Raw genomic sequence first — 12,282 nt, 5'->3', positions numbered from 1 at the left:
AGAAGAAGTTTGTTGAAGCTTGAAGAAGCTTTTAGAAAAGCACTCTGTGTTGTGACATGTCTGGTTTGACAATCCCAGTTCCAAGATATGCTCTACTTGGCTGCTGGTATTTGCATGGTTAAATCAGATTGTCTTGTCAGCTTTGGGCACCCAGCTGGGCTTCCAGGCTTCTCACTCCTCTGTGTTCTTTATAGCATGTTGGGCTGCTGGATCCTGACTTGTAAAGTGCTGCTGTCCTGAAAATCATACAGGAAGAGCCTTGGTAAGGTCATTCTGCTGCAGTGGGGAAGGGTGTTTACCAGACATATAACAAGTGGCATGGAATGCATACCTGCCCAGCTGTCTGGCTCTGGATATATTATTATTATTATATACAAATATATTATTATACAAATGCAGAGTACCTGGCAAAGTGACTCAGACTGCACAGTCTGGTAAGCATGAAGGAAGAATGGGTTACTACAGCAGAGATGGTGCTGTTAGTACCAGGAGAAGGGTCTGTGCAGGCTTATAATCAGCAGCAGACTGGGCTTGACTGCTGGCACACAGGGGGAAGATGCTGCTGGGAGCTTTGAGAGCATTTCTTCTCTTACTGACTTTCATTTATTGATATGTGTGTGGGTTGGAGGTTGCAGAAAGGGACACCTTGTTCCCAAGGCTGAATATCTTTGCTGTTGTTCTGCTTGAGGTGGTTTAGAATTGGCTGGAGTCTTGTTGGAGGTAGGATCGCCTGAACCACACCATCTTTGGCACTGTTAGTCAAATTTAGCTGCTCCTATATGATTCCAAATGTTGAGAGCTTAACTCTTAACCCATATCTCATGAGATAATTATGAAAATGTTCATTGTTACTTATATGAATGTTTTAAAAATTCATGATTTTAATATATTACTTTGCCAGGGAAGCTGAAAAATTAGTGATCCCACTGTATTCAGAAACTAAATGCAGGCCTGATAAGTGTTTGATCTGAGTTATGACTAAAATGCTTAAATATGACAGCAGGATTGGGCAGGTCTCAGTGCTGCATGGTAACATATTACCTGCCTCCATCCCTAAGAGTCTGCATGCAACTTCTTTCCGCAGAGTGAACATGAAGTAATTTAGCCTGGTTTCTCTGCCCAGAAGTGGGAAAGTTGTCTTGCATTTACCAGTGGAAAGGTACTTTCAGAAAAGAGCTTGTTGGAAATGATTGCTCTGCAGTTAACTCACATGCTTGCTTACACTGCAAAAATACCTTTGTGTTGTATCAGGAGTCCTACCTTGCAGACTGGTGGGCATGACACAAGTCTCCTTGAATTTTGTCAGTGCTTAGGCTCCTGTTAGGTTGCTTTTGGAAGTGAAATGTAAGGTCATTGGTTTTTCTGACAATGTAATCCATCTGTCCAGCATCTCCAGCAGACAATTCTGGTATATAGATCTTCTGAATGTTCGAATGTGGAAAAGATTTTCTGGTTTTGTGGCTACCGTGATTGATTATTACACCTCTGTCCTTTTGACCTGACTTATAAGGTTTTTGCAACATTTTCAAATAATTCAGAGAATGGTTCTGAAGGTGCTTACATGTGCAGTGTTATCTCAGCGTATTTATTAGCATTTTGCAATTGCTTTATTGGCTCCCTGTTAAGCAAAATATTGACAATAAAAATGCTATTTTTGTTCTGCGATCCACTCCATGGCTTTGTCCCATCCTACTTAATGGCTGCGCTTGTTCCTAATTTTGCTACCCTATTGTTTCTGTGACAGGGAGCTACAGAGAACAGAGGTTTTAAAATAGATGTTCATAATCTCCACCAGCCCTCTGGCATATTCTGCTGACCCTCAGGGAGTCTTACTGGGAATATATTGAAACTCGTGATATGTAATAAGTGAAGGTTCAGAAGCCTGACGTAGACAGCAGAAACGTTGTCTTCTGGGTACAGTAGGACAGAGGACTCTAATAACTCAGAGGAATTATAGAACCTTTCAGCAGATATACTACTAGACTTGACGTATATAACAAAAGGTGATAAATTATATGTGTTAAGTTATTTTGTGTTAGCACAGTGTCCACACCTCTATGATATTAAGATGATAGATGCACCTATAGTCCAACAGACTAGTCTTCAGAAACAAAGTTCACAACCAGCGCTTGAACCCTCTTTTTCCCCCTGTTCCACTTGGATCACCGTCCTCACTTGATAAATGGGTGCAACAAGGATGCAAACTCCTTTAGCCCAGAGGAAGCAGAACTTCCAACCTTGAAATGCAAAAAGCTGGACTGCTAACAGATTGAACCTACCTCCTTGCCTCCCATCTCTGTCTGGGGTACTGGGAAGCCTACATCCTCTCACAATTCAGGCACATCCCTTGCAAAGTCCTTATTCAGGCCTCCTGAAGAAACATTATTCATTTTGTGAGTGAATCCACATGCTCATCCTAACAATGAGTTTAGATTGCTCCAGACAGCAGAATTTTTCTTTGCAGTTAAGTGGATTCTTGCAGGATCCTTCTCTGTGTGACTTATAAAGGGAAGTGTGCTGAGCTGAGGTGGGGTCTCCCTCTGTGGTGCATGTTTTCCAAATTAAACCAAATTTTATTTTCCTCTTTGTTTGTCTCGGTGACTGTTGAGGTCCTTTTGTTTCTTTTCACAGCATGTGAAGATCACATACTGCACTGACCCTTCAGTGTATTTCCAGGCAGCACAATAGTGCCATGGTGGGGTACTAAAAGATATGTATTTACTGGTTGTCCAGATATTGAACAAAGTGGAAATTGAAGATGAAGAACATTTTCTTGTTTTATTTGGCAAAGAAAGCAAGTCCAATGCCACTATTTGCAGCTATGGCCAGACGTCTAGGCTGGATGAGTCTGACTACTAGGTTCCATCCTTAGTGCCACTAAAGATACCCTATATGGGTCCACGCAGAGGAAGATTACCCAAATGACCTCAGGCAGGGGGAGAGTGTGATGCTTTTCCTTTATGGTAGTGGTTCTGCTAAGACCAAGACTGCTCAGGAAGTTACCTCTAAGGCTAAATAGATGAATGAGGCTTGCTTCTGTGCTTGGACGGTCATCTCTACCAATGTCATATTCAAAAGGCTGACAGCAAAGGCTGCAGATCTAAATTGCCCTGAGCCTCCCCAGCATAAGCCTGTGGTGACTTTACATGACCTACATTGTTGTACAGATAAAGTGTAGCCATCAAAACTGATGTTTTCAGCATCTGCCACTTGTAGAGCGTTTGATGAGCCATTGTCTTTGACTCCTGGCTTCACCGGTTGGGGTTTTGAGACCAACAAGTACTTATTTTCATTGATAAAATTGTCACTGGTCTTGCATGTCTTCATGCTCTCTTTTAAGGAAATATCTTGCCATCCTGTTTCTGCAGTGCATGTTGTGATCATAGAGTGTTGGTCTCCCAAAGAGATGTACTTTTCTGTCAAGGAACCGCCCTCCAAAGCTGTTTCCCTCTTCAGCTTCTGAGCAAATGAAGTACTCCATTCTTGTAATGACTCCCAGGCCACGATCATTTACTAGGGATCTTCCATCTGTCACCAAAACAATAACATCACTTGACCCCCTCTTACTGATCTCGGAGGCCTCTTAAAAGTTATAAACAGTCAGCATAAGACCTTTTTAGTAGTTGCAGTGATGGTAAGTGCTTTATTTGCCATTGGTCACCATGACATGTTTCTCATCAGCTGGAAGGTTAAAGATGAGCACTCTGAAAGCATGCTGGGGAGGCCTCAGACAGATTCCTTATATCCTTCTAGCTGTAACATGACTTGGGAAGCTATTGGCATATTTGTAAATGTCTGCATGACCCAAAATATTGGATGACATTACTGGACATAGGCAGCAGGATGTAGTTTTCCTTGATAACTCAGTCTCCCTTCCTCTGGCTTGCCATCTCCTTCCAAGAGCTCTTCTCACAAAAACTTGCTTTGGCTGGGAATCCTTGTGGTGCTCTCTTGAGGTGCTTTGTAGCCAGGATTAATGACTAATTGCCAGTTAAGGGGAAGATCTTCAACGGAAGATCTTTTTGCTGGACAGGAAGCATGTCCCATTCTGAACTTAATGAGAGATGCTACCTTTCCTTTACAGATAGTTGAGCAAGCTGACAGTTTAAGGTGTTCCCTGTTGGTCTGTGTAAATCTTCCTAAATCTTAGAAGTGTATTGGCACTGGTTGCTGCTTACCTTTGTTATCTGTTGCTCTTTTTCCCTGCCTTGTTTGATGATGATGGGCAAACCCAAAGGATAAGTTCCTTAGCCCTGTCAATGATCATTTTTCATCTTCATGGTTACCATCTTGCATAAAAGCAGCTAGGAACAAAACAATCTGGTTGGACACATAGGATAATTTTGATTGCTAAGTCCAGTCTAGTTTTTCTGAACTGTAGGGAGAAACTGTGCAGGAACACAGGACACTTGCTGAAAAAATGTAGTTGGAGAATTAAAGCAGTAAACATAGCACCTTGGGTGGGAAAATACTGGAGTTTCTGGTTATATGTGACTTGAAGGACCAACCTGCTTTCTAAGACCTGGATTTTGCGAAATACCCCTTGCTGCTTAAATTGTGGGTCATTTGAACTGTGTTTGAGAGAAGTGATGTGTTTTTCCCTTTGAGTTTTGTGGATGGACAGGAAGAGGGAAACAGAGCTTCAGTCTGCAGAAAACCCCCACAGGTTTGGTCTGGCAAATCTGTGATCTCCTAAACCTCTTGTAGCACATGGGATGGTCTCTCATTTAGGATATTCTCAATATGGAGTTCCTGTTTTACATCCTTTTACACAATAATAAGGAACAACAAAGATGACAATGCAAGAACAGGAATGTTGATGCCACTGGAAGAGTAATTTTAAGCATTAAGAAATAGCTTTTAAATTTCTGCGAGGAAAATCAGTGTAAAAGTTCGCTTAAACTCAGGGAGCAAGAAGTTGTTACCCTCGCTTTGGTTTCCACAGATGAAAGAGAACTTTTTTCTTGACTGTCCTTTGGGATTTTTTCAAATGTGACAAAGTAAGGAATGCATTTAGTTTCAAAGCAGAGTGTCCTATATACCAGCACAAAATGTATTCAAAGCCCTTTGAATCTCTGCAGAAAACTGCAAGAGTGTCCCTTACAGAGGTGATTGAAAGCCACTGCACAGGAAATCAACTTCTCATCCTGTACATAAACATGAGCCAATTCTACTATATCTGGCTCTCGGGGCAGTACACACAGTAAATTGTTAACCCCATCACCTGACCTAACCATTTATCTCTACTCTCAGTATAGTTTTGGCAACTGCTGAGTAATGAAAGAAACATGGAATGCAGATAGCTGTAAAACAAACAAAAAAAAAAGGCAACAACCAATCTCCCTGCCCCCTTCCCCCTTGTGTCCCCCCTCCGAAGAAACCCCTGAAAACCAAAAAACTCAAAAACCCCAACCATGCCACACTTCAGTTACAAACAGCCCTTTAAAACAGCAAACAACAGGAGAAGATGAGAAATTGCCTGATGCAGTGGCAGAATCTTAAATATAGTTAGTGTAGAACAGAATTAACATATCTGTAGAATAACAGACGTGAAGCATGGATTTTCAATCCTTCACACCTCTTGGTTGTGCTAGCACAAATGAATTAATAACTCCTCTGAACCTGTGTGGAACAAATAACCACAGTGCCTTTCAGGTTTTGAAATGTAAGCTCTGTTTTTTTAAGCTCTGTGTTTTTAATGTTAGATGTTATACATGAAGGTTGGCTGAAATAGGTTATTCTGCTTATGGAGTATTGTTCCCATATGAGGATTCAGGCTGTGTACTCACAGCTGCTGCTCTCCAACATGGACTCTCAGTTCCACTAAAATCAATAGTTGGCACAGCAGGGTACTGTTGTATGGTGTGTAAATAAATGGGTGTCATTGTGTCTCACTTTTTTTTTTTTTTCCTTTTCCCCTTTCAGATTTAGATTTGCTCTTTTTCAGGCATATGCAGTGTGTGTTTGCAATGCAGGCAATTCGAAGCATAGCTTCACGTAGGGAAAAGGAGGAAAAGAAGCTTTTTCCCCCTTTCTTTTTATACTTCCCAATAGTATTTCCAAATAAACAATAATTGCATTAATTATGTTCATTATCTCTTAACAATGCCGGGGAAAAAAAACCCAAATAAAACAGAAACCCATTTTGCAAGTGTCAACATTATGACAAAAAGGAATTCACAGTCCCCCAGCAGGCAGCTATCTTGCATACCGAGATGTAGGAAAAATGTCATAGTAAGAGTATCTTAATTTTGTTACAACAGTTTATCTTGCCTCTTCCCATAGGTCTTGCACCTATAGTTGAAAATATATGCCCTTTGTGGTTATGGGATGCAAGAGCTGCAGATCTACTTTTCAATAAACTGACTTTGAAGTTCTGTTTCATGCATTTTCTTTTTTATTCATGCATCTGGTCGTATAGAGTGGTTTACTTTTTTTGGCTGAAGACTTGGCAGATACAAAATGCAGATGTTGTTCTTCTGACTTAAGCTGCTATTTTAAGCTTTTTGGCCAGCGGTTGAAAATTTTAGGTTTGGTTGTTTATTTGCTTATCATCAAAGTGGGTTTTGTCAAATAATTCATATGCGAGTATTAGCTTTCTGTGTTTACTTTCAGAGTTTGAGATTAACAGTATGGTCTTTTTTTTCTCCTTTATTTTTTTAAACCATCATGCTGTTTTGATTAATAATACAGTAGAATATATTATGCTTCGGAGAGCTTTTATTTGCAAAAAAAAAAAAACCAACAGCCCAACTGTCACATTGTGCTGCAGTGCTTTCCCTTTAAGAAAACCATATCTCTCTCCAGATGCCTGCATCTCTTTGATACAGAAGGGTACACTAAGTTCCATCTATAAACAGAATCCACTAATTAAGAGTAATTGCTTCGGAGATTGGTACAGACTATTCAGCATCAGATGCATGTTCCTCTCAGATATCCATTAGCCTCTAATAAGATAATGCAGATGTGCCAGTCTGTTTCCTGTTTCCTTCTATTGTACCTTTATTGCCGTATATGGACCAATGGGATGGGCTGAACAATAAGTGGATGTCCTTTTGCTCCCAGAGCCCTTCTCAAAGGAATGTTTGTTATTAGATTGCTTTTTCTGTTTAGTTTCACATCACTATGCTAATAAAGGAAACATAACACTCTAAAGGCTTTTTTTTTTTTTTTTTTTTTTACTTCTGCCACGGTAACTAGTTTATTGTTTAATTAAATCTCATTGGATAGCCAAGAAAACAAAAATGCAACATCTCATAGTCGGTGAGAACTGGTGCGGAACAGAGTATGCCTCTTTATGAAATAAAAGTTTCCATTTATTTTTAAGAGTTTAAAGGCAGTGTGGTTATCGTGTTACTGCATCTGACTGATTTACACTTGAGTCGTGCTAAATCTGCTGAATTATTCAGTACTGCTCAATGCAACACCATCAGCCAGCATAATAGAAAGCATATGCATAATCAGGGATTTCAATACAAACTATACATTAAATACAGTAAGGGTTCTCGAAACTTGACTTGTTTTGAAAACAACATTAGAATATGTCTTGAAGCCACATAATAAATAAGGACTCTACCAACTCTGTCCCTTGGGAAAAACATGTAATATATTATTGAAAGGTTTTGCATGCAAAATTTCTTTGCAACTGTTTTTGTTGCTCTGAGAGGAGCAACTTGCCTCTCCTGCCTTACTGCCCAGGCTGTCCTCCCAGTCCAGAGGTTCCTGTTTTAGCCTAAGATTTAAGAGGGGGGGATTTTTTGTGTTGGCAGGAAAATGGGAAATGAACTTAGAAGAGACTTCCTCCATGACCCCGGAAACTTCGGGGACAGCTACACTGCAGACTGCTGGGCTCGGAGAAGCAAATTCCCCAGCACCCAGCTCTGTACAGAGCATGTCCTCATGTCGGTGTGCCTCTCCTGCATTCCTGGTTTCATCCCCCAATTGTAGAGGAAGAGCAACAGCAGTTTGCTGTGGCAGAAGGAATGGTGGATTAAGCTTAGAAGTTCTCTGGGTGCCAAAGCCGTGGATATCTTAAAATGACTACTGAATTTCAAACATTGCCATAGGTAGGGCAGAACTCCCCACTGACCTTTTCAGAAGTGAGAGAAGAAAGAAAGGCAAAAATTCTGCTTTTTTTTTTTTTTTTTGCAATGCTGACAACTTAATTCCCTGCTATGGATAGTGAGAGGGGAGGAAGAGGAATGTGTAATTGGAGTGGTTTTGGCAGAAGGGAGGACAGAGAGTAACCTTCCTACTGACATAGAACTATTGGCCAAGCCTCCTGCCTTGGCTTCTTGCCTGTCCAGCTGTTGATGTGCGTCAAAGTCACCTGTAACAGCAAAGAGGTTTTAGGAATTCAAATGAATCTTATCCAAGTGAAAAATTCAGAAGGATGAGCTATGTCACAGTAATACCAAATATTGTTACCGAATGTAAGCTAAATAGCAATATAATGAATGAGGCTCAATATATTTAGTACACTCCAGGAGAACTGACAGATGTCTGAAGAGCAAAGCTGTTTTCTGGAGTAAAGCCTATGCATAATGCATGGGAAATTGAGACAATAAGAAACATTGGGTCACTGATTATCTGGTAAAATTTGGAGCTTATATGTGAAAATTTTTAGTTTTAAACTTTTGCTCAGTTGCACAAACACTGAGAAGAAATTTGGAAGAGACAGGTACACCTGCTGCATTAACTGCAGTTGATAAATATTCTACCCTGCACTAGAGCTACTGTAGCCTACTTCCCCTGTGGCCATCTGCTTTATCACTGAAGTCAAGTCAATAAAAAGCCTGTAAAAACCAAAAAGGAGTAGGCATATGTTCTGTCAAAGAAGAGTCATTGGCCGCTGTTCAATGCAAAGTAGTGCACAGTGTGATCATCTCTTGGTGAACCTTCAAAGGAACTTTTCTGTATGATCCTTTTCCATACTGCTTGTACTAAGGGCCTTGTACTCATGAACAGTCACTAAGGAACAGTCTAATGGAAGAGGATTTTCATCATATGCTGAATAGATCCTCTGAAGTGCCTTGATGGCAACCATTTTCTGAAGATTTTGCCTTCTGCCTAAGGGGCAGAAATCCATGCTGTTGCCTTACATGAATGGGTGGTCATCCACCATCGAGGTCACTCTGCAGTCAGTTTGGCTTGTTCCTTCTAAATTGCTCCTCGGCTGTGGTAGCTGGCTCTTCATGTCCCATTTAGGGTAAGCTTGTTAGCTCGCTCCTCAAGAAAATCCAGGCGTAGGCCAGAGGAGGATATGTTCGAAGTTCATATGGCATGGAAAGGATGTGACTTGCTTCTGGGCAAGTGTCATGGTCCAGAGAGGAAATGCTCCTTCAGCAGGGGGGTATTTACCATAGCAAGTGACAACAGCAACAACAACAAAAAATCTCCTTCTCAAAGCTGATTCCCACACAGTGTTTTGCTCTGTGGTACAGGTTTAGTTAAGCAAAAGGGATATTTTCACCTTGGAATAACATGCGGCCTAGACATCTGTGGCTGATGTCCAGTGCTGGGTCTTCATCAGTGAATTCAGGGACATGAATGTGTCAGTCTGTTAATACATGAGTAAAGTGTGCCTTGGGAGTTGTGCCATGGAACTGGTGTGATTGGGATCAACTGATCATTGGGTTTCCTGTGCTGCAGCAGTTTCTACTTTGTGATGCCCTCTGCTGTGCAGTGATATAGGTGATGGGTCTGTAGTCTCTTCAAGGGAAGTCTCTTGGTAATCACAGAAGACAAGTGGCATTTGCTTCTTTACAAGAAACTGGAGTTGCTTACAAGTAGGTATCAGGTCTGCCTGCAATTTCGTCCTTGACCATTGTATAGATGTTCAGCTGTGTGAACAGCTGTGTGTAACAGCCTGATGCTCCCAAGTGACACTACCTGGAGTCAAATGGTACACTATTAGAGTATCACACCTTTTACACTGTCTTCTCTCTCTGCCTATATTTGGAGAGAAAAGTTCTGAAGAACTTTGGAGATGAACAAGTCCTGAAGGCTTATCTGCAGCACAGCTATCTGCAGGAAATTTCCAGCCATGAGTAGTGAAAGAAGGGTGATTTTTGAGTAAGGCAAGAGAAACTCACTTTCAGGTAGCAATTTCAGTGTATAAATGTAGCATGCAGAACTACAGGATTAGGACCTAGTTTTGCTACTGTTAGATATATGTATTTGCACACTGAGGAGCTATAACACTGCTGCATTTTGTTGTCACCAGGTCCATCACAGACCGTGATCCTCCAGTAATGAAGTGACCAAAGAGTTTCCCTGAGTGCCTTTTTCCCCTCTGTCCTGAAGGAGTTGCTTTTTTTTCTGAATACTTTTCACTTAAATATGCAAATATATCTGATGTGGTTCTGGGAACATTTATAAGTTATGATGAGCTCTGCATTTTTCTGTCTAGAAATATAATTGAAGGTATTAGATTGTTTTATAAGACGAATTTTAGTTCCAAAGCCCTACATCACTTAAAAATAGTTGACCTTGTTCTGTGTTTAATTTAATGCACACATTTTTAGGGCTGGTATTCATCAGCATCCTTCCCCTCTTACTTTTTTTGCAAACACTTAGAAGTATAGAATTTTTGCCAGCTCTTGTGGTATTGCTTTAAAAAACGTTAGTTCTTTGCGTGTTCCTTTGATACTTGACTTTCCTTGTCTCTTAAGCTTCATAAAACCTTAGCTAGGTAAAACGGGTACCAGCCAGTGATGGTTCGTCTCATTTTGTGTTTTTAATGAGTCAATATATTTTAACTGTTGAGGCTTCCTCAAAAGATCTTCCTGGTTTCACTGATCTCCAGGCACGTGGTCCTCGAGCTTGGCATGGTCAGCAGCTGTGCCTTGGCTCACTGTACCCCCCCCTTACAGCCTCACCTCTGGATACATCTGCCTCCATTAGCATTAAAGGTATTTTGTGCATAATTTACACAGTTATCAAACACTTGCAAGCTATATTTCTGTTATCCCCAAGCAGGCTGTACGCAGCAGAAACTGCTGTCTGAAAACATGCACAGCTGGTAACCTTTGCTGGTATTCCACACAGAGCAGAAACACTCCGCTGCTCTCTGACAGGCAAACATATGCATCCGGGACTGTTTTTTTTTCTTTTTTCTCCTTGCTCATTTGAATTCTTACCGACAACTACTATGCTGAGTAGCAGTAATGACAACCAATGTTGCATTGTAACGTTTTTCTCCTCTGGCATCAATTTTGCTTTGTGACCTTGACACATCATTTCACCTCTCCCTTTATTTTCCCACCCAAAAATCTTCTTGCCTTTTGGTTTCAGGGTATAATTTCAAAGAGTTACAGATAAAAGTGCTATATAGCTCTGGATGTGGTTACTGATTGCTGACTGTAGCAGATGCAAGAGTGTAGTATGTTGTCTCAGGAAATAAAGCCTTTAGGCAGCCATGGACTGCCTTGCTTTTGGATAGCTGAGCTTGCTCTGTGGCTCCTACTGTCTTCCCTCAACAGCACATGTTGGAGGAGATTAGTAACTCCTTGTGCAGGGTGATGTTCAGGAGTCGGCTGCAGTACTCCCCAGCTTTGGCTTGGAGTTCTGCATGAGTAAATGCATGAGCAGTGTTTGCAGTATGGAGTGGTTGCAGCCTTCCCAGAAGACTATCTCTAAAGACACTGGTAGCACTTACTGGTGTTGCACAAGCTGGTTGATTCAAAGACCACCAGATATTTGCTGTTTCAAATTTCACAGTTGAGAATATCATAAGTAGTGCCCTGTTCTCAGCCTGAGGCTTTTGGTACAGAGACTGAAAAAAGGAGGACACCTTGAAAGGTGACAGTCATTTGGGTGAAACACTGAGGATGCTCTGTATAGCTCTGGATGACTTTGAAGACGGTGGTCATGAGAACAAGCAAGTTCCCTAGCAAAGCTCAGGAACACTGCATTGCCATAATGTCAGTCACTCACCCAGCTTATAAAATAGTGGGTGCTTGTTTGTATGAGCAGTTCCCCCTTCCTCTCAGAAAAAAAAAAAAAAAAAAAAAAAGGAAAAAAGGGAGAACAATCAGTGAGGTGTCAACTAAGTGATAATAAGATAAACTAACTATTCTTTGTGAAAACAGTAATTGGTAAACCAGTTAGTGCTTTAACAGCCCAATCTAAAATCACCCTCAGACACAGTGCCTTAGTGCCCTGCCTGAGCCAGTGAGCAGAGAGCCTTCTCAGTGCCGTGTGTTCTGTAGCTTCCAGGGGGAAACTGAAGCTTTCATACGGAGGAAAATTTTCCAGGAACTACTTTTTTTTTTCTCCCCC

The 12,282-nt window shown here is 41.1% G+C and overlaps 1 protein-coding gene across 4 annotated transcripts in view; it reads left to right on the top strand.

Annotated features, from left to right (window-relative positions):
• Positions 1 to 12,282, top strand: part of RARB (retinoic acid receptor beta) — a 325,381-nt gene that overhangs the window by 120,626 nt on the left and 192,473 nt on the right. The window lies entirely within an intron of this gene.

The sequence above is a fragment of the Myiozetetes cayanensis genome, unplaced genomic scaffold (assembly GCF_022539395.1).
Source record: "Myiozetetes cayanensis isolate MyiCay16 unplaced genomic scaffold, myiCay2020 scf1, whole genome shotgun sequence".
Taxonomy (NCBI): domain Eukaryota; kingdom Metazoa; phylum Chordata; class Aves; order Passeriformes; family Tyrannidae; genus Myiozetetes; species Myiozetetes cayanensis.
This window is presented reverse-complemented; position numbering and strand designations above follow the sequence as displayed.